This window comes from Crocodylus porosus, unplaced genomic scaffold (genome assembly GCF_001723895.1).
Source record: "Crocodylus porosus isolate Cpor-Errol unplaced genomic scaffold, CroPor_comp1, whole genome shotgun sequence".
Lineage (NCBI taxonomy): Eukaryota > Metazoa > Chordata > Crocodylia > Crocodylidae > Crocodylus > Crocodylus porosus.
The window spans coordinates 127,099,387-127,120,780 of NW_017728931.1; the positions used below are offsets into that span (position 1 = coordinate 127,099,387).

General features: G+C 42.7%; 1 protein-coding gene and 1 long non-coding RNA gene across 3 annotated transcripts in view; one reads left to right on the top strand and one right to left on the bottom strand.

Moving 5' to 3' along the window:
• SEMA3C (semaphorin 3C) overlaps positions 1-21,394 on the bottom strand; it is a 183,207-nt gene that overhangs the window by 105,040 nt on the left and 56,773 nt on the right. The window lies entirely within an intron of this gene.
• Positions 5,461-9,911, top strand: LOC109315768. Of its 2 annotated transcripts, XR_002102606.1 has the most exons (4): positions 5,461-5,836; positions 6,177-6,248; positions 8,277-9,308; positions 9,346-9,911. It is a non-coding gene; the product is annotated as an uncharacterized LOC109315768 (long non-coding RNA). The 2 variants fall into 2 exon arrangements; XR_002102605.1 differs by having other exon boundaries at positions 8,277-9,350.

A 21,394-nucleotide genomic window follows, 5' to 3' on the forward strand; every position in this document is an offset into this window, starting at 1 on the left:
CCCACCCCTATGTATCTGTTTATGTCACCCCTTGTTTAATTGATTTGTCTGATATTTCAGTAGATGAGGGTAATGACATTACCAATACTTTGAAACACTGAACTAAGTATTTCCAAAACAGCTACTTCATGGTTCAGTACAATTTGGGGCTCAGACCTGCAAGAAGTCTAATTCTTTATAAAGTTATTTTACACTAGGCTTCAGCAGGCCTAGCCAAATTGTGCAGGGAGAAGGAGAAACCCATGAAAACATGTGGTTGCAAGAATTCATAGACTCAGATGGCAGGGCACATGAACAGGGAAGGAAAAGGAATTTGTATATGTAATTCTTTTCCTGATAATAATAAGTCTAGGGTATATGCCAGCTAATACCTTTCTTCCCTTCAGGTCATTGTTACGAGTCTGGTTTCTTATACCTGCAAATCCAGGGTCCTACAAACACATATTTATGACATCATTCATCTTATTTTCATATAGACATTGTTTGAATAGGATTATTCACACACGCAGAGGTTTGCAGAAGTAGGCAGGCTATACCTTGCTGAACCCTAGCAAATATACAGACATGATTCATTAAGTTCATTAGGCTGGTTATATAAATACCACTACCATGCTATTTTCTACCTTTCCACCCTGTATCCATAACAGGTACCAGGTCCTTAGCTTGTGCAAACAGATGTAGCAGTATATCCGTCTGTACCAGCGGAGAATCCAGCTCCAAACATGATACCTGGCAATCCCCCACCTACCCTTTCATCAATGTTTTTCCTTTTCAACTATGGTGCATAACTACTTAAGGCCAACTTCCCTGCTCAGAACTATGCAGTGTTCAGCAAAACCACCTCTGATCAAAGTAAATTATACCAAGAATGCATGCAATTGTTCAAACATCATATTTTAAATACCCAACAGTGTTATTTATATAACTCCAGTATGGTTCTAATTTAAATAAGGCTTATCAATTACAGTCAATTAATAGCAGTAGCACATGTGTGTGTAACCACTGAATGTATGCTGTAATATATTTGAACTATTTCCTGTGTTGTAATGATACTGCCACTCTGGAGACATTATTACTTAGCTAGATTTGTCTGAACAAAGGAAACTATGTCAATAGCCTTGGGAAAAACACTCTATCAGAAATGAGCAAGTGTTTAGACAAGATTACCTACATACAAAAGGCCTACAATAATTGCTTATGTCAGTTGGGTTATGGGGATGTAGGACAAAGGTGTTGCCAGCAATTCTGGAATGAACAAATCAAATAACCATCCTCAGAAAGTTCTCTCTGATGCTCCAGAGGGGATGGTGTAGAACCCGTACTTTAAATATACCTGTTAATACAACATTGGACTATTGAGAGGGAACAGTTATTTTGGTAAGGTTTTAAATTTTCTTGGGGATAATACCCACGTGTGCTGCTTCTTATAGGTCTGATGATAGACTGAGGCACAAAACACTGAGATGAGTGTTACTGACCTGCTGTGCAACTTCACCTCTCTCCATCTCTTTCCCTTCCAACTTTTTTTTGTTCCATCTGTACATACATGTACAGATTAAGTTTTGCAGGCAGTGGCTCACATAAATGTCCAGTCCTTTGATTTATTTATTAATGTAACATCTACATTATTTGCTGATTGATTTAGCTTCCTAATTTGCTCTCTTTGAACAAGTTTGGAATGGCTTCCCCATGTAAAACCTACGTCAGCTTGCCTCTTGCTAACACATACTGCCTCTTGGCCCGCTCCTCTCTATAGGAGAGAAGGATCACTACTGCCAACATTAATTAGTGGCTCAGCTTCACAGTCCTTCAGCCAATTCTCATGTAATGTTCTGTACTCCAAGCAACAGCACAATCATCTTTCTTTTTTTTTTCCAAGGAGAACTGAGGAGGGGCTGAGAGTTATGGGGAAGTGGTATGCAGCAAGGCTTCACAGAAGCCAATCCTGGGAAAGGTCAGCGCTGCTGCTGAACACTGCAGAGCCACAATTGGGAATTTTGATCCCCTGGGTTTGAGGGAGGGGGGTTACTGTTAGGGTTTGTGGGGTTGAAGAGGGGAGGACATGAGCAGAGGAATGTCTTACCAGAGACTCAAAAGCCCCCAGCTGCTGCTACTGATGCTGACACTTCACAGGCTCCCCACACACCAGCAGCTGTTCCTACTGCTGCTGCTGGGTGGCCATGACCTTCAAATTGGCGTCCAGGGCTGGCGCTCTATTTCTCCACCCTTAGCCATGATACTGGAACAATGTACACCCAATCTTAGGCCTGTCACAGAAGGACCTTGAGAGACCAGCAAACCCAAAGCTTTTACCAGTGTGAGCCCAGCCATCTCACACACAGACAAGCAAGAAGGGGTGGGAGGAGGAACTGAGCAACCCTGAATTAGGAGTATCCAAGCATCCTGCTGGACCGTCTGTTCCCAGTTGGTTACAGAATGTCAGCAAGGGATGAGTGTTGCTCTTTCACAAGTCACAGGCTGAGGCTCAGAGCATATGGGATGTTCACTTGCTTGCAAACAAGATATTCTGCAATGCTTCAGAAATGCCTGCTTAGTACTGCTTTAGTCCTTTAGGCTTTCGTCCTTTTTTCCCTCCATCTTTGTTTTTCAGTGTAACACTCTTGGTCATATCTGTTGCAGACTGCTGTATGAACTGGGTGATTTCTTCTGTATTGCTTTCATGCCCTTTCAGTTGAACCACTGTGCCAGTATGTTCTTTGGTCGTTAACCTACAAGGTGATCTGTGGCCCCTTACACTTGTGCTGACTCCTTTTGGAATTGGCTGGACTCTGTGCTATCATCCAGGGGTCTAACATTCAGGCACAAGATTCATTCCCAAGGTCTGTGGCCCTTTTCAATCGTTGACAGGAATAAAATCAACATAAGCAGTGGGATTTTTGAGTCTAAGTATAAGGGGCACATAAATAGAACAATTTTCAAGGAAGGAAAACAAAATCTAGTGAGACTAAGATTTCAAAATCAAATACTATGTAAGTCTCCACCCTAAAAAGTCAGACAAGTTTCTTTGGGTAAATCGGATATCTTTTATTAGACCAACTCAAACGGCTGGTAAAATTCTTTGCAAGTTTCCGGGTACAGATACCCTTCAACATGCTGAGGAAGGATCTGTAGTTGGCCTGTGCTCTTCCTGGACGGAAAAGTAAAGCAGCCAGAGGCCAGTATATATGCAAGAAAGCCAGTCAGTGAAAATGTAAATGGAGGTAGTCAATGGGTGAAAGACAGGGGGAGGGGTGGGAACAAATGGAGAGGTTACCTGGGGAGTCAGTTGTTAGGCAGGTTATCTTTTCTTGGCAGTTCTTCACAGATGAAGATGTTAGGAAGGTAACTGCCCAAACCGGTTGTAGGCCCACTGGTTGTTGGCTTAGAAATGGTATTTAAAGTTCTCGGGTTTTTTGGGGAATTGACTTTCAAGTATAGATATATGCATTATAAGGGGTCAAGATGGGCAGCAGGGGTTAACTGGATTCTGAAGAGCCTGGGTCTCACACACAGAGTTCCTGGACAAGCTGTCTAGCACAAGACCAGTGCATGGACACAGCCTGAGAGTTGAGGGGGGCATGCCATAACATGAGATCACAGCCTTCAAGGCAGACAGATTGTTTAACACAACAAGGATACACAGCCTGGGAACTGAGGAAGTATGTACCATACTGTCCCATAACACAAGTGACACCAGCTACAAGGCCACAGAACTTCAGTCTTCCTCAAGCTGATGGTAAGTCCAAAGAGTTGTGCTGCAGTAGCAAAGCAGGTAGTCATGTGCTACAGGTCATGTTGGGTTTGGGCCACAAGGCACAATTATCTGCAAACAGAAATTCATGGATGAGATGTTGTAAGGTCTTTGTATGAGCCTGTAGCCATCTGAGGTTGAAGAGGTTTCTGTCTGCCTGGAAGCAGATGTAGACACCTCCCTCACCTTCCCCAAGACTGTCTGATGCTTCCTGCAGCACCCTGGTGAAGAAAATTGTGAACAAAGTAAGAGCGAGCACACACCCTTGCTTAACTCCATTGGAGATCAGAAAGGGCCTGAGAGGTTGGTTACTGTTGTACTTGACTTGAGTCAGATGTTAGGCAGGTTATAATGTGTTATAAATCCAATATCTACATTTAATCTATGATTTTTTGTATCAAGGAGGTTCATGAAGTGAAAAGTCTGTGAAAGGTGCTTTGTAAATTCCTTTTGGGGATTAGAACTGAGAACTTGGAGAAAGAGTAGTTTTCTTCTGAGAAATGTGCCCCCACGGGTAATTGGGTATTCTTGTCTTTGATAAGTTCGCAGTGTATGTTCATTCTGGTACGCAGTTGTTGTTTGGTTTCTCCTACATATTTTCCATAAGGACATCTGGTGCACTGGATGAGATGTATTACATTTCTGAAAGTGCAGGTGTAAGATCCAGGAATGGTGCTGGTTCTGTTGTGGGGTATAGTAATTGTGGGAGGGGTGGAGATGTGTTGGCAGGTTTTATATTTCTTGACAAGGCATGTCCCATTTAGTGTGTTTTGGACTGTAGGAAGTTTGCTTCTGGTGAGAGGTTGATGAGGTTCAGTGCTGGTTTAAAGGCTAGGATGGGTGGTTCTGGGAAGATCTCTTTAAGACAGGGACGGGCAATTATTTTGGGCAGAGGGCTGCTTACTGAGTCTTAGCAAGCCATCGTGGGCCACATGACAGGCAGCCCAGGGCAGATAAATATTAATTTTCTAAATTTTTAAGGGCCCCACAGGCCAGACAGAATGGCCTGGAGGGCCACATCTGGCCTCCAGGCCGCATTTTGCCCACCCCTGTTTAAGAATTGGGTTTTCTTCCATATGGGTTGCAAACTGGTTGAATTTTCACTTACTGGCTTTCTTGCATGCGTACTGGCCTCTGATTGCTTTGCTGTACCATACAGGAAGGGCACAGACTAACTGTAGACATTACCCTTTGTCAGGGTAAGGAATCTATACCCAAAAGCTTGCAAACAAGATTTTTTTCCAACTATTTGAGTTGGCCTAATTAAAATATATTAGATTTACCCAAAGAACCTTGTCTGCCTATGTCCTTAGACCAACACGGCTATAACCTACACTCCAGTTTAAAAAGGCACTTAAGCATGAGCTGAAATATGTAAAAGCCCCATAGGGAATAATCAGGTACTTAAATTAAGCATGTGTTTAAATGATTTTCTGGACTAGGCCTCAAGTCAGAGGACAGGTGCAAGTAAAATTAGATGCTCTTACTTATGGGAAAGATTGAATCAGAGAGAAATAGTTTAGTTTATTACAAACAAGAAAAGAGATGTCTGTGAATCAAGACACACAACATTGTCTGACTGATACTATAAAAGAAAGCCATAGCTAGAAGCTGTAAATACACACTGGACTGCTACAGGTATGAATTAGTATCCCAGCAGCAGAAAACTTTTTAATGAATAATAAGAGGTTCATAAGGAAAAAAAAAAGAACAAAGGAGAAGGAGTATAAATGTGAAAATCAGACTGCCTGTACAAGTGACTGCTGACTCCTGACTTCCTCTTCTGTCCTCCTTTTCCACCTCTGCCTAGGCTGGCCTGAATGTTGTTGAGACCCGCCATCCTTGGTCTGTCCTACTGCCCTCAGGACAGAGCTCTCATGAACGAGAGGAACATAAAGCTTCTCCCCACCCTATCAGGAAGCAGGCATTGTTATCTATTTGTATTGCAGCTGTATTTAACGGGCCTAGCAAACACCAAGGTACCCTGCCCTGGAATGAATAAATCAGAGAAAAGAAGCAGCAGCAGAGTGTGTGTATGTGCGTCCATGCACAAGAAAAAGTGACTTGCTTTAGGTCCCCTTCTAGGTGAGTGGCAGAGACGTTACACTTTATCCAATAAACAGGAGGTTACATTTTGGATCTTCCACACATGATGTGTAGGTGCCCCTCTGGAATGGGCATCCTGGTAGTCTCCAGAGTGCCAGACTTAGACTGAATTCCTCATGGGAGCTTCAGGTGCAAGTGAGCTTCCCCTAACTTACTTAATGGTGCCAAAAAGCAATTCTTCCTTTGTATTTGTTATGAGCTGCATATGCTTGAGGAGAAAAATATGGAAAGTTTTTCTCCAAATGGTCATTAATGGTCTGTGGCTTAAACTAAAAATAACAATGGCCGGAAATGTGATTTAAAGTTGCTTTTCTTATAGGTTCAAGTTATGCTAGTTCAGTGACCACAAAATTTCAACCCACAGCAGTTCAGACTATGCTGTTCTAGAAGGGTGAGTTGGCGATGGGTCTTTATGAAACCTGTAGATCTTGGAACAAGTAGGAAGGCTGTGGCTTTTGCTGAATCCAGTACCAGCGCACACCATTTTTGGCCTCCCCAATGCACGTACATTACATCTCACTTGGGCAATGGTGAATAGTGATGGTTTTTGACAGACACCCTTGAAATATCTGATGGGCTGCCATAAAAACAAGGGAAAACACCTTTCTCTCTTGCTGTAGAGAGTAGGACATGGATCAATGGCTTGGAGTTGCAACAAAATAGGTTTAGATTGGATATGAGGAAAAACTTCCTAACGTGTAGAACAGCGAGGCAGTGGAATAGGCCACCTAGGGAAGTTGTGGACACTGGAAGTTTTAAAGAAGGAACTGGACAGGCATTGGTCTGGGATGATTTAGGAGTAGCTATGCCTATGCTTACCAGTGGATATTTGCCATGCTTCTGGGCTTTGCTGGTTGCCAGATGGGGCTGGGAAGGAATTTTTTCCCTCCTACTGCTACATCAGGCATTTTTTTTAAAGCTTTCCTCAGAACCATTGGTGATGGCTACACTCAAGGCTGGAGATTTTGCCTGGGGTGTCTCAGTGCTCTTGCTGGGACTTACAGAAGTTCCTGTTAGAGGGTCTTGCCCATCCACTCAGGGGCAGACCAATTGCAATATTTGGGTCAGGAAGGAATTATATTCCACGGCCAGATTGGTACAGATTGAGGGAGCGGTGGGGGGGGGTTGCCTTCCTCAGCAGCTAGGGGCATGGCGCTCTCTCTGTTTTGGAGCTCTCTAGTGTATTTTAACAACTTTGAAGCAGCAGGTCATTGGCTTCTGTGGTCCCCCTGCATTACCTGTAGCAGGTTAGGGTATTCCCCTATTTACCCAAACCCAAGAAGACCATGAATTTAAGATGACCCCCCCAATACTTAGATTCAATACATAGAAAACATATAAATTTGTTATAACTTTCCACGTAGAGAGTCTAATTATTGGAGGGTAATCTTACATTAACCCTCCTATCACTACAGTGGGGAAAGCAGTAGCAGGGAGCAGGCAGAGGGGAGGCAGGCGGTAGAGGTGGGGATAAGCAGCTTGTCCTCTGCTTCCTGCCCCCTCCATCACCTGTTCTCTCCTGCAGCCTATGCCCACCCGCCCGCCCCTCCTGGTTACCTGCTGCTGCCCTGGGGCCAAGCTGAGGCCATGCTCCATGCCCCAGGCTGAAGCAAAGACAGAGTCTGACAGCAACAGAGCAAGGGGAAGTGGTGAGGTAGGCACAAGGTTGGGGAGGAGGGGTAGGCTTGGGACAGAGGCAGGAGGCAGGGGTGATGAGGAAGAGGTGATGGAGGGGGAAGGATGGGGAAGTAGAGGCAGGGGTAAGGCAGTAGTTGCAGCTCTGTTCATAATCCTAGGTTGAGGCCACAGCCACAGTCACAGCAGTTGCCTCATACTCGATTCCAAGATGAGGGGCTTCCTGCCCTCATGTTAAAATGAGAACAATGAAATCATCTTGGCATTGAGTAAATATTGTATAGCCTGTGCTTGCACCAGGGTTGACTGTGTAGTTTTGCTAAGAGGTAAATGATCCTGCCTCAGGCAGGGGTTGGACTAGATGACCTGTGGAGGTCCCTTCCAGCCCTACTTCTCTATGAACCATAGAGCAGAGGTTAGGAAACCAGGAGAAACATGATATGGAGGGGAAAAGCTCCACTTTTTACTTGTAACTGAAAAAACAAAACCTGACCTGGTGTCACCGAGATAAATAAATATGCAAACACCAAAATGACATTTTTAGAGTCACAGTTTAGAATACAATCACACTGTAAGTGCAACCTTTGAATTGACAAACATTTGCTATTCCTACACCTTATCACTGAATTATAGAGCTGTTTGGTCTGCTCCAGAATCTGTCTGACAAGTGCTAACTCCTCTCATTTGCCTTATTTGACACCCCTTGCCTCATTTTTTGTGCTCAATGTGCATTACATCTAATGTGTACTAAGCAATTGCTTATTTCTGTTTCCCATTATCACAGGATTTATGTCACTGCATTGCAATGCATAAACTTACCACCACCCTAAAAACACAAACAACAGCAAAAAAAGAGGGGAGGAGAAGCAGAGAGAAAACCCAGATGCACATAGAGAAAGAAATTCTAACCTTTCTTAAAAAAATATATCTCTGAGACACACATGTGTATCTTGGCAAGTAAACGTCCCTAATGTGAAAAGGAAATGCGCTGGCTCACCAAAAATGGAAGTTACTGACACAGTCACTGACATTGCCATTAGCAGAGATGGGCTTCAAAGAAAATTCTGGGGGAGTGAAAATGAGTAAATATTTGCCCCTCTAAGATCAGTGGCAATCAGTGGGTTCTGCTGATCTCTGCTTAACCCTGCTATCGTGTCTTCTTTCTTGAGACTGAGGTGCAAATATTTCTTGCCCTGATAAATGGCACCTCCTTTAGGAATATTTTCAAAGTCACAAGTTTTGCAGAGTGCATTTCCTTATAATGAACAAGCAAATATTACAGGCTGAAAATCAGAGACAATTGGGTGAATAGAAAGAGTTCACTATGTATTCTCTATGGCCAACAGGATTTAGATGGAGAGAAGGGTGCTCACCAGTAGATGATGCTACAGTTAAAGACAGTTGAGGAGTACCCTCTCCCCAGTCCTGAATTCTTAATGCTACGAGGACCAGACCTACAATTTTATCTTCCCCTAAACTTCTGTGGTGTTTAGTATTGCCTGAGGTGTTTAGCTATTCCCTGTTTGCAGAAGTAGGTTATGAGTTCCAAACATCCTGGAAAGAGAAGATACTAGAGGTTAAATCTTGGGAGATCTTCTATTGATTTGAATGGAGCCATGAGTTCAGCCAAGGATAGCTGCAATGCGCACTGAATTCCTTACTTTATCCTACTGATGTCCATGGAAAAACTCACTGACTTGAAAACAGCAAGATTAAGCCTATACTTATTACCTGGATCCAGCTCAGACAAGCTGTCCTACGTTGAAGTCAGGTGATGGAAATAAGCATAAGAAAGGACTGAAAACAAACTGAATGAGTAAGAGCCACAAGATCTGGTCTCTAAATATTTGGAGAGTAAGAGCCACAAGATCTGGTCTCTAAATATTTGGAAGTGAGCCAAATCCAACTCCCCTCCTTCCCCCCCCCCCTTTTTTTTTGAGGTTCTCCTAGTATTATAATGTCTGAGTTGTAAAAATAGGTCACATAATAATGAGTCCAGTGCAATTGTTTCATAGCAGTTAAATTTGTTACCTAACACTGAATATGACAATGGTAAATCCTACTTAAAATATATGGTTCTTTATGGACTCCTAATGACAAGGCTGTATGTACTGCAGCCAGGTTTGAGCTGTATATAGTCAAACCCACAGGCTATATAATAGCAGGTTTTAATTAATTTCTTAAAGCTGCAAAGCATTCAACATCTTAAGTACAACACTTCTATTAATTTCTCCTGGCTGCATTGTAATAACTGCCTGATAATGAGGTCCTGTACTAGACAATGCATGCATTCACCCAGAAAAAATACATGTAGCAATTAGCTAATATTGTAAGGCTAATAAAGAAACTGTTCACAGATCTAGGAACCAAAAAAAAGCAATTGAATTAATTTATCAAAGCAATAAAATGTACATGCTTATTGTGAGTGGTAAGTGTTCATTTATGGCATTCAATCAGAATACTTTTCCCCTAGAAACAATTTTTCTTGCAGGAGACAATACAATCTTATAGCTGCAGTTGAGAAAAATTTCTGTCCTTCCCTTCTGTTCCCTGCCCCCTACTCCCGAGTGAAAAACAGCACTGCCTAATTACCAGATACATTTGGGAAAATTATTTTCTCATCCCTCATAACCAACATAACTAAACATCTCACAATTTTTAACATATTTTTTTTTTCACATAACAACCCTAGGAGAAAGGATAGTACCTCTACCTTCATTTTACAGGTGAAGAAATATGAAAAAAGCCCAAATCCTCACGGTTCTTAGGCACTTGTCCTTATAATTGGATCAGGTAAGACACAGAGTTGCACCTACATCTCACATGCCTGATCAGTGCTAGAACAACTAGGCTATTGGTGCAGTTCTTGGATGTTGTTTAGACAACTAACTCCAGGAAATCGGATCTCGGTTCAAGATTGTTGGTGGAGGAATGTGCCACTTTGACCTGATATAGTTGCCCAGTTTGCTGCTGAGGGCTGGATGCAGACATGCAGGCATGTGTGGTTTGTGGCAGTGCCAACCACTTTGCAGTGCCACAAGTTGCACATGTTGCATATTAAAGCATGGTGCTGCTAATTTCCAGCACTGGGGCAAAATTTACTACTGGATTTCCCAGCAAAGAAAAAAAAATGGAAGGAAAAAGTGGTGCGAAGCACGCCAAAGTGGTATGTGCTAAGAGAAATGCAGTGACAGGGGTGCTCCCTGGCTGGCTGGGGTACAATGTGCCTGGAGACTGGGCTGGCTGCTCTCCTTTCTGCATGTGCCTCGGCACAAGGGCTTTGCTGTGGCTTCCCGGCATGAAGGCACCTTGCACCCCAGGTAGGTGCAGAGCAGGTGGCTGGGGTGCAGGGTGCCTCAGTGAGGGGAGTTCCCCAGTGTGCAGAGATGGGCTGCCTGCTCCCCCATCTTCACATGTCACTCCCCAGCTGGGTAGGGCACAGGGTGCCTCCACGTGGGGGCTGCCTGCTGGCTGCCCCTGCACCGAGGCACCCTGTACCCTGCCAGCCCCACCCTGCAGCAGATGGAGCAGCGGGACACATATCGCAGTGCAAAGGGCATGGGCAGGCATGTGCACTGTGGCACAAAGTAGAAGCACAAAGTTATGCTACTGTAAACACATGACCCTGCTCACGTGGACATGGCCTAGGAGTCTATGCTTTATCCTTCGCTCTGCATTTCAGTCCTTCTTTCCGCTGGTATCTGAGGATCCTCTGCTTAGGTGTCCGATTCACTCAAATGCTATGAGCGGCTGTTGGGTGTCTAACTAGGGAGCAGTGAGTCCTAGCGGTGGGTATGGCACTACCTAAGGTCATACAGGTGGGCTGTGAGGAAGTAAGGGGCTCCTAATGCAGGGAGAGAGAGTTTTGATCTAGAATGTAAATAGTTAAGGGTGATATCATTGAGCATGTGCACTAAGAGTTGGGTTCCAGAGAAAAGTAACCCTTTGACCTGCTGGCCTACTTTCCCAGCTTGAGCGCACACAGAAGTGAGAACATTTGCAGTCAGGGGGTGTGTGTGGGTTTGGTGTGTCTCGTGTGCGCAGAGATGTGTGTTCGGGCTTGTGTGATGGTGGCTCTGGTGGCGTTTTGTGGTGTGTGAGTTCAGTCTAAAAATTTGCATTTGACCATGCTGGAGTCTCGAGGAGTCTATGGCTAAAAGCCCAGTCCTTTAAGAGATTTTCCTGCCATCTATACTGGATCTTTCTTGACCCTTGGAGTGCTTATTGGAGTTGTTATTGGATTACCCTGATAACCTGTTTTGCCACCATTGGTGTTTGCCCCTGTATTTGCTGTTCCTGGTTTGCTATTTCTGCTGTCATCCTGTTGCTGTAGGATATACACTGGCAAAGTATCCATGTGTGTTCTTCGTTGTTACTGCCCCTTTCCCTTGTAAATATTCCCTTTTGTTAATTAGTTAGTTCAATAAATTCTGTTTGTATTTTTAACTTTAACTTTGACTCCCTGTGTGTGTGAACCCTTTACCTAACAATCAACTTAGTAAAATCCAGGGCTGGCCATCCACCTCTCTACATTGAGAGTGAGCCCAGCACTAATCTGACCCTTACTGTCTACCAACTAGCAGGTCCCTTCCCAAAATGTATTTCTCCCCATTACACTAACATCCAGACCAATGCTCCAAACCCTGAAGCATGCATTCTCTATGTAATTCTGAATATTGTATTTACAACTTTCTGTATATGAGAATAGAATAGCACAGAGACCTTGTACCCACAAATCCAAGGGTATTAATATGGCATGCAATAAGAAAGCAAACAATTGTTAATGCTGCACCTTTCAACTATGCTTCGCTAAAGGCTCTCCAAACTTTAATTAATCTCAGAACACCCTGAGAGAAAATGAAGCTTTATTTGAGGATCATCTGTCTGAACAGCCAGCTCTGAGTTGAAATGAAGTCACTACTTCACAGTCCATAGTAAACAATACTGAGGACTCGGGACTGAGACTGGTGATGAGGGTATGAATCCAAACAAAACAGCAGGTGGCAAGTTAAGTATGAACCTCAAGGCTTTCTCTTGGTTTTGTTCACACAGGTTCATTCCCTATGTTGAGCTTCAAGTTTTCAGATTCTACTCAGCTGACCTCCGCTTAACATCTTACCCCAAAGATGACACCTCCAATATCACAACCTAAATTAACCCCATCCTGGTGTCCTGGCTTAGGAGAGTCTCAACTAAATCAGGGCCACGAGCTGCTGCACTGCCTGGGTGTGTCTTGCTTTCTGATTCAGCTTGGCTCTCTGCTGCTTGCGAGAGCTGGCAGACTTCTTACACAAACCAGAACAGCTGCAAAACAGAGGTGGGGAAAGTCTGAAGCTGTATGTAATGTACAGGGCCATCCAAAAGCATACTCCAGAGCATTTAAAGGTCTTGATTTTAGTGATAAGCAGTTAGTGTAGCTTTTCAGTGCTCATTTGGAAGCTTCTCAAATACACCAGTTCTACACTACGTCACATCCATCTGCTAGCCAGGTGAAAGGACAGGGAGAGAGTTGGCAGGTGTTTTCAGGACCATTTGGCAAGACTGAGAAGAAGCATGTCTAAGATTAGTGTTCACAATTAGTGCTAATTAGTTGGCAAAATGGTAATGAGAGTAGGGGTATTACAAGTAAGACAAAATGAGCTGTTGAAAATCCTTGTTGGAAGGGAAATAGAAATGGTTTAGATGCCAACAGATACATTCTGACATTTAAATTTTGAAAGGGTGTAAATTTTCCTCAGTAGCAGTAGGGGGTTGTTGTAGCCATGATGGTCCAGGAATTGTGTGAGAGGCAAGGATTTGGGGGGTGATATCTTTTATCCCAACTGTACAGTTGGTTCAATAAAATAAGACAAGCCTTTGAATGCAAAGCAGTCTTCTTTAGGTCACCTGAAGGTGGGGATGACCTGAAGAAGAATGCTTTTCACTGGAAAGCTTGTTTAACTTTATCCCACCTTTATCCTTTACTGGTCAACAAAAGACAGGACGCTAAGAAACCCTTTCCTGTAGAGATTGTAGTTACATTTTATAACTCAGTTCAGGTAACTACACTGTTATAAAGCTATTTAATAACTGTACTAATTGATGCCTTTTATTAAGAAGGAAAAGTTAACAATGGGGCTGAGGGTACAATGCAGTTAATGGACTGGATATTTAGAAATGTGTATTACATTTGAAAGCCAAAGAGATAGAAATAATAAGTAGGTCTGTAATGCTGTTTACCCCTTCTGGTCACAAGTCATTTATCATTATTTATGAAAACATAACTGCAGTGTAATTTCACTGAAATCAGTAACTAGACTGCAAAACGTAACTGGGACTGTTGTGTTAGTAACAAGAGGGTTCTAGCCGGTAGCTTAGCATTCTCTCACTGTTTAAGGTGGTGTAAAAATTGTAACAGTAAAATAGCACAATAAGCTTCTGCAGCTACTGAGCACAGAAAATCTGCAATTGCTCTCAGAGGCATTTTCTTATTTCTTCCTGTCAGCAAAAAAAGGGAAAACAAACAACAAGCAAACTGAAAAACAAAAGCTAAAAGAGCTATTGCAGCACGCTTGAAAGTCATATACAATAATTCTGCCTTTTTCTAAGCGATGCATTTTTTGAATATTTCAGCAAAAGTAGAGATTACAGAATGATTTAACAGGCTCTTAAATTTGCTCCATCATTCCTTTCTTTGCCACATACTTCTGTCCTGCTCCACAGTATAAATTGAATCCAGCATCCTCCATAGGACCAGATAGCCAAGAATTACCCATCAATTCTGATCATTGGCCAAGATGCTGAGTAATTAACTGTATAAAAAAGTTCAAGGAAAGAGGCATCAGAAATGAGATTCCTGTGGTGAGATCCTATGTACAACTAGTTTTGACCAAAACAATTCACATCTGGACCACATTAGGACTTGAACCACAGATTCTTTGAACTCTGAGGTAGTGGCTGAAGTGGTTTTGATGCAAACATATATATGTATAAGATTCAAAAGCTTTCCAAGTAAGAATACAGAACAGATAAATACTAGAGCATCTGAAAATTTGAGTGAGGACTGCCAATAGTATACTCCGCAAATTGACCACAACAAGAGAAACACCAAAAATGGCTAATTGGAAACTGAATATAGAGTTCACTATCCTTGCTGAAGGCCATTTTAAATGCTAAAGAGTATTGTGCTGCCAGATATACAACACATTGCTGAGGTTTTTGTGGTGATTTACAATATGGGAGGCTAGAATTGTAAAGACCTCCTGGCTGGACCAGCCAGATTAAACATTTACATTTTAAAATGGATTGCAATCCTGGTGCTAGTTATTAAGGACTCCTTGCTACCTTTGAACTCTGTTAACTTGAAATTCTGTAACCTCATGTGGATTGTTAGCCTTTTTCTATACACAAAGGTATACAAGTCAGTCATTTACATAAACCAATGAAGAACCCTGTGTGGATTCTCTTAAATTGACTTCAGATTTCATAAAATCGTAGAATCACAGAAACTAAGGGCTGGAAGGGACCTCAAAAGACCATTGAGTCCAACCCCCCTGGTCTGGGCAGGAGTACTGCTAAGATCAAATGATCCCAGCAAGGTCCAGTCTCCTCTTGAAGACTTCCAAGGTTGGGGACTGCACCACCTCCTGTATGAAGGAACACGGACGCAAAGCCTTTGTTAAAGAGTTCACCTTTCTCCTGACTGTCTGTTATCAGCTGTCCCATCCCATTTTGCAAGGGCTACACATTTTTCTCCATCTTCCTCTTGCTCTCTATATACCTGAAAAGGTCTTCTTATTGTCCCTGATTTCAGTCACCAGTCTGATCTCTCACTGGCCTTGCATTTCTTATCCTCTCCCTACAAATATGGGCTATACTTGTGTATTCTTCCATGGTGACTACCCCTTGCTTTCACTGTCTGTAACCCTCCTTTTTCTTTTTTGAGCATACTTTGACTCCTCTGGCAAGCCAAGAGGGCTTCCCAGCCCCATTCCCACCTTTCCTGCATATAGGAATGGACCTTTTCTGTGCTCTGAGGATCATTCCTTTGAGGAATGACCACCCTTCCTGAACTCCCTTACACTCAAGTCCCTCTTCCCATAAGGTCTCTCCTATTATTTTCCTAAGCTCAGTGAAATCAGCCTTCCTGAAATCAAGAACCTCTGCCCTACTGGCTGACTTCCCTGCCCTACGAAGGAGAATTTTGTCATCTCGTGATCACTATCGTCCAGATTACCCTTAGTCCTCAGATCTCCCACAAGGTCGTCTCCTTTGGCTAGAACCAGATCCAACAAAGCCTTCCCCCTGGTCGGCCTGTTCACCTCTTGTACTAAATAAAGTTCTTCTACGCAGGTCAAAAACCTGCACGACTGGTCAGATCTGGCCGAGCGCTCCTCCCAGCAGATGTCAGGGTAATTGAGTTCACCCATGACAACCTTGTCCCTTAAACATGCAGCCTCCATCAGTTCTCTGAAAAATTCCAGATTCAGCTCCTCTTCCTGGTATGGTGGTCTGTAGTAGATACCTACCATCAAATCCCTTCTCCATGTCTGCCGCCCCCCTCCCCCCCCAATATCTTGACCCACAGAGTCACCCTTCTCTTGAACCAGTTTGGGTCTCCAAGGAGGCATACCGCTCCTTCACATAAAGAGTTACACCTCTTCCCTTCTTCCCTGCCCATTCCCAGCTGTGCATCCTGTAGCCCTTTATGCATACAGCCCAGTCATGTCTGGTGTCCCACCAGGTTTCTATTATTCCAACAAGATCATATTCCCTATTTGGTATCAGGAGTGCCAGTTCTTCCTGCTTATTCCCCATACTCCTAGCATTTGTGTATAGACACTTAAATCCCCCATTAATAACCCCCAGTTCCCAGCTGCCCCAGTGTCATTCCAGGCTCTCAATACCTCCCCAACTGTCCTTTGTATGTCCTTCCTGCTTGGCTGTCCCCTGACTTGCATACTTGTCTGCAAACCCATTCCCCAATACACCTAGTTTAAAGCCCTCTCCAGCAAGTCAGCCATCCTGGAAGAAAACAGTTTCTTCCCCCTTGGCATAAGATTTATATTGATTTACATTGATATTTGTATTTATATCAGATTTAAATTGATTGGCTAATGACATTAATAGCTTAATTCAGTAAGCATCAACTTTTATTAATTTGCATAAACTGGGTTTTATTTGATTTAAGAGTATTTACAAAGTGGCTTGCCCAGTTTAACTAAAGTTAATCTTTACTTGATTTTCATTCAACCTATGAGAGGGGAAAGATCTAAACTTCAGTTAAGTCCTAGCAATAAAAGACCACATTCTCTTGCCAGGCACAGTGGTGCAAATGCACAGTAATCTTGACATAAATGAGATCATATTCAGTGCAAACCAAGATCCTTTTTTAATCCAAAACCTTGCTTTGCCACCAGCAAAAGGCTTATTGTTAAGAAGTGTTAACACATTTGTCACTTCCCATATCGATGTGGGGAGAAAGGACATATGTGACAGTGCTCAAATTTCATATTTCCGTACCCTTTTGAAAAATATGCCACCAGCAGTATGATGCCAAGAGCCTCAAGGGTCACACTAGGCCTGCTGCATGGGTCTGCAATGATTATATTATAGTGGCATTGACACAACCATGTCCAGACAGCTGCTAAAGAGATGATGGGATACCATCTGTCACAAAACCATGCCCAGCTGCTGTCTAGTGTGAAGATTATTTCACTGACATGGTGCAGATGGCAGGAAAATCTTCATTACTAGTTTTGTTAACTGAAGTCAGAAGAAGCCAACTTACAATTAGAAGAGGACTTCCCCACCTTGAGGGAAGCATTGAGCCCTGCAGTAAATCTTGGCACAATGGAAGGCTGTACAGGCAGAAATACTATGCAACTTGCCGTAAGGCAGACACAAGACTAACAGAACACTAACATACCTAACAGCCTTCATTTTAAAGGGTTTCTGCATGCAAACAAGCTAATATCCTCCTCTCCCAACACAGTTTTTGGTGCATACTTCTTCTGTGTTGCTTTCACTGAGTTGTCATTCTCCCTGGTCCCTACCTGAGAGAGAGCTGGCTCCAGGGCACCTTCTGTATGGGAGCTGCAGAATAAGAAGAGGTTTCTTTATCCTACTGCTGTTTGCCTTGAACCAGGAAAAAAGATATCCATTTTTTAACATCTCCCCTCATTCCTCTCATAACTGATTACTTATCAGTTAGTTTGGATGTTGAGGAACCTGTTAAAACTCCCCTTCACTGTAAACAGGAGTCATGCTAACACTAACAGTCCTCCTATTAATTAAGTTCACGGGATTCAATGGAAATACTTTTGGAGGTTTGATTGTAAAAGGTTATTTAAGCATAAGCAAGTTAAAGATGTCCGCTTTAGTGTGTTTATTGCTTTAATTATTATGATTATGATGCCTTTTCATGATCCATATTGCTTCTATACAGAGCGAGATATATAGGTTTCACCTGCATGACCTGGAAACTATGGTTGGAATTTTCCAGTCAATTAAACAATTTAGCAACACATTTTCCAGTGACTTTCAATGGAACATATTTTTCTCAGTACTTTAGGTACTTTTGAAAATCCCACCCTATGTTAATGTTTCAGGAGAAAAAGTCAATAGCAAAAGCTTAAAAGATTTTAAATTTTTTTACCTCTAAAAATATAGGTATTTTGCATACTGTACTTCATGCAAAATAAATGGGGTCTTGCTGCCTGCCACAACTCAAATAATAAAATGTAAAAGTAAAGCCAAATCTTAAAAAGGAACCTTGTTTTAATCATGTAGTTAGTTTACAATTAGCAAATGTACTGATTCCATTTAAGGCTACAGTCTGTGGATGCAGTCCTCATAAAAAGGAAAGCAGCTAGTAAGGAAGCTGGATGAGTAATGTCTGTCTTCTTTTCTTTTTCCTTTTTTTATTTTTTCCCCTTTTTCTTTTTTTTTCCTTTGGAGGGGAGTTTTTTTACTTAAAAGTGGTTTGGGAACAATATCAGAACACTTAATGTTCACATACTCTACTTCACTTATTGGAACTTTTACTGATTATGCTTTTTAGAAGAGTTATATTGAACATTAGGAAGATCAATCTGAGAATTTCTCTCCTACACACAGTCCCTCGCTCAGTGATTCTCAGCTGGGTACTGCAGCATCCTGGGGCTCCATGAGACCCTTTGAGGGTGCTGTGGCACTGGCACTGCTGCTGCTGCTGCTGCCAGGTGGCTCTACCACGTGTGCTTGTTTCCAGTTGAGATCATAGGATACTAGGCAAATAGGGCTGGAAAGGGCCTCACAGAGCCATCTAGTCCGGCCCCCTGCTCAAGGCAGGAGTACCCCAGCTGAACCATCCCAGCTAGGTGGGCATCTAACCTGCTCTTAAACTTCCAAACATGGAGATTCCACAATTTCTCTAGGTAGCCTGTCCCAAAGTTTGACTCCCTTCACAATCAGAAAGTCCCCCCTAATCTCCAGGCTTTTTCCCTATAGAAACTTGAGGCCTCCTAGTCCTGTCCCTTACAGTCACAGAAAAAAGCCCATCCCATCCTCTCTGCAATCACCCTGCAGGTACTTGGAGACTATTATCAAATCCCTCCACTGCAGTTTCCTCTTCTCCAGACTAAATTAACCTGTTTTTTTCAGCCTTTCCTCATAGATCTTGCCTCCCAAGACATAAGATAGAATAGGTAAGGTGAGATGTTAGAACAGAGATTCTAGCAGATGCCATCAGGTTCAGTAAAGTTATAAAAGAGGGTGGGGGAGAACACACTTGAGGCCTAAAAAAGGTGAGAATAACTGCCCTCAATTTTATACAACTGTATTTCTGTGTATGTAAGGAACAAATTAGTGATGGATGACACTAGGGTTCAGGGTTTAGATTCAATTCAAATGACTATGCGAAGACTAACTTGAGATAACTTTAGCAGATGGCAAACCACTAAGACTTAAATCCCTATTTCTAGCCCAGATACTTTACCTCTGCTGGCTTCATTATGACTCATTCTATGCATTCATTGCTCTTTCCTGCTCTGGAGACTCAGACCCTGAGATGTAGTAATAAGGATGGCTACTGTCTCAAATGCTTAAAAGATAGTAGAAGCTCACAAATGTTAATCTATTTAATTTTCATAATAGTCTGGGTAAATATAGAAGTGTTTCTGTTCCTGTTAGTAGTGTAACTTTGGGGGGAGAGGGAGGAGGTAGGAAGGCAGAACCTACCCCAGAGGAGCAATTCAAGAGAGTGCCAACATGCAGCCCCCACCACTATTGCTGCAGAAACCCATGCTCAGGGAACTTGTGATGGGGAAAGCTGCAGCCCGCACCACTGCCACAACTATGGCAGTCCCTATGTGGGGAGGTTAAGTACTCAATTCCCGTCACTTTATGCTGCCCAGGATTCCAATTTTTTTAAGTTATGCCTCTGGTTCATGTTTAAACAATGAGGACCCCGGGACGATATGTGACTTGCCCCAAGTTAAGGTTGTGCCTAAGAATGCCTCTGTGCCTCAGTTTGCCCTTTTCCCTTGTCCTCTTCTTGCAACTCATTTTGAGATCCCTTGTCCAAAATACATATTGTGTTTTGGAACATTGCTACAGCTATCTGAGTTGGTCAGCAAAACTGGGCTGGTAATCTCACACGAATACGTTTTGTGTGGAAATTCTCTACATACTTTTCTTACAGAGGCTAGATAAATGACTGTAAACTATATATTTTTAAATAGCTTGGCAACACTTTTGTTCTAGAAACTGGCCAATTTTGGTTGTTAGTTATCAGCTTTTTCTGTTCTAAAACAGTATTTACATCTTCTGGGTAAATGTTAAACCATACAACATGAGAGCTTTCCCTCTTCAGCTTCCACAAAAGCAAGAACTATTATTTCATTCTCACATTCAGTGCTTAATAACAAGTGTTCTACTTTTTACATCCCTTCTTCTGTGTTTAATGCTTCTACATGAATAGCAAAATGTGCTAATAGTGAGAAACCACAACTGCCCACACACCACTTGCTGCAGTGAAGTTAAGACATTGTTGGTCATTGTCTCTCCAATTTTGTAAGCTCAGTAGTGAAAAGCTGCCAGAAGCCATTCCTCTGTCAAGAGCCTTTCTGTAAAGGAGCAACAGCTCCAAGAACAACTCTCTGGCTGGGTGCTGTACATGTGGACTTGGAAACTCATATCTGATTCTAATCCAAGCCAGCAGGCTGTGAAGGAAACCATAGTCTCTCAAATGAAGCAAACATTTTTCCATCACCAGCTGCCTTCTGAGACATTGTGTCATTGAAGATTTTATTATCTCAGCAGGTGGGGGTACTATTATGATGTACCTGGCAGACATTGACCGTTTCAATAATAATTCCAACACAGATGCACTGCTCTTTGCAGAGGGGTCATGCCCTCCTATTCCGTGTAAAGTGATGGCACTAAAAAAAGCTGAAACACTACAGTGATGAGCATGATGGTCAGTAGACAGACAGATGGACAAAACTTCCATCTACAATGACAACTGCACTGTCAGCACTTCTCCCTGCTGCCATAGCAAGGAACTACCTTGCAATCAAACACCACAAGCCATTTGTTTTGGACCCAACTCTGACTGAAACAATTATGAGAGACAATATTATTGCTACACTATACTACCTATCCTCAGAGTATTTACAGCATCCAGCCATAGGATCAGCCTTGGTGCTGGAGCAAGCTAGGAGGTGACCCAGGCACATTGTTCCAAAGGAACCTTATGGAGGCTTTCTCCACACTACATCCAAATGTCACAAGGGTAGGAGATATTTTCTACCTCTTCCCCAAAGTATTGGAGAGCCATCATCTCTAACTTTTTTTTTTTAAGTACAAATTTAACATTTGAGCTGGCAGTGTCCAAAAGTGTGTCTCTGTATATATCTCTTGCTAGCTTTAGTAGTACTGCAT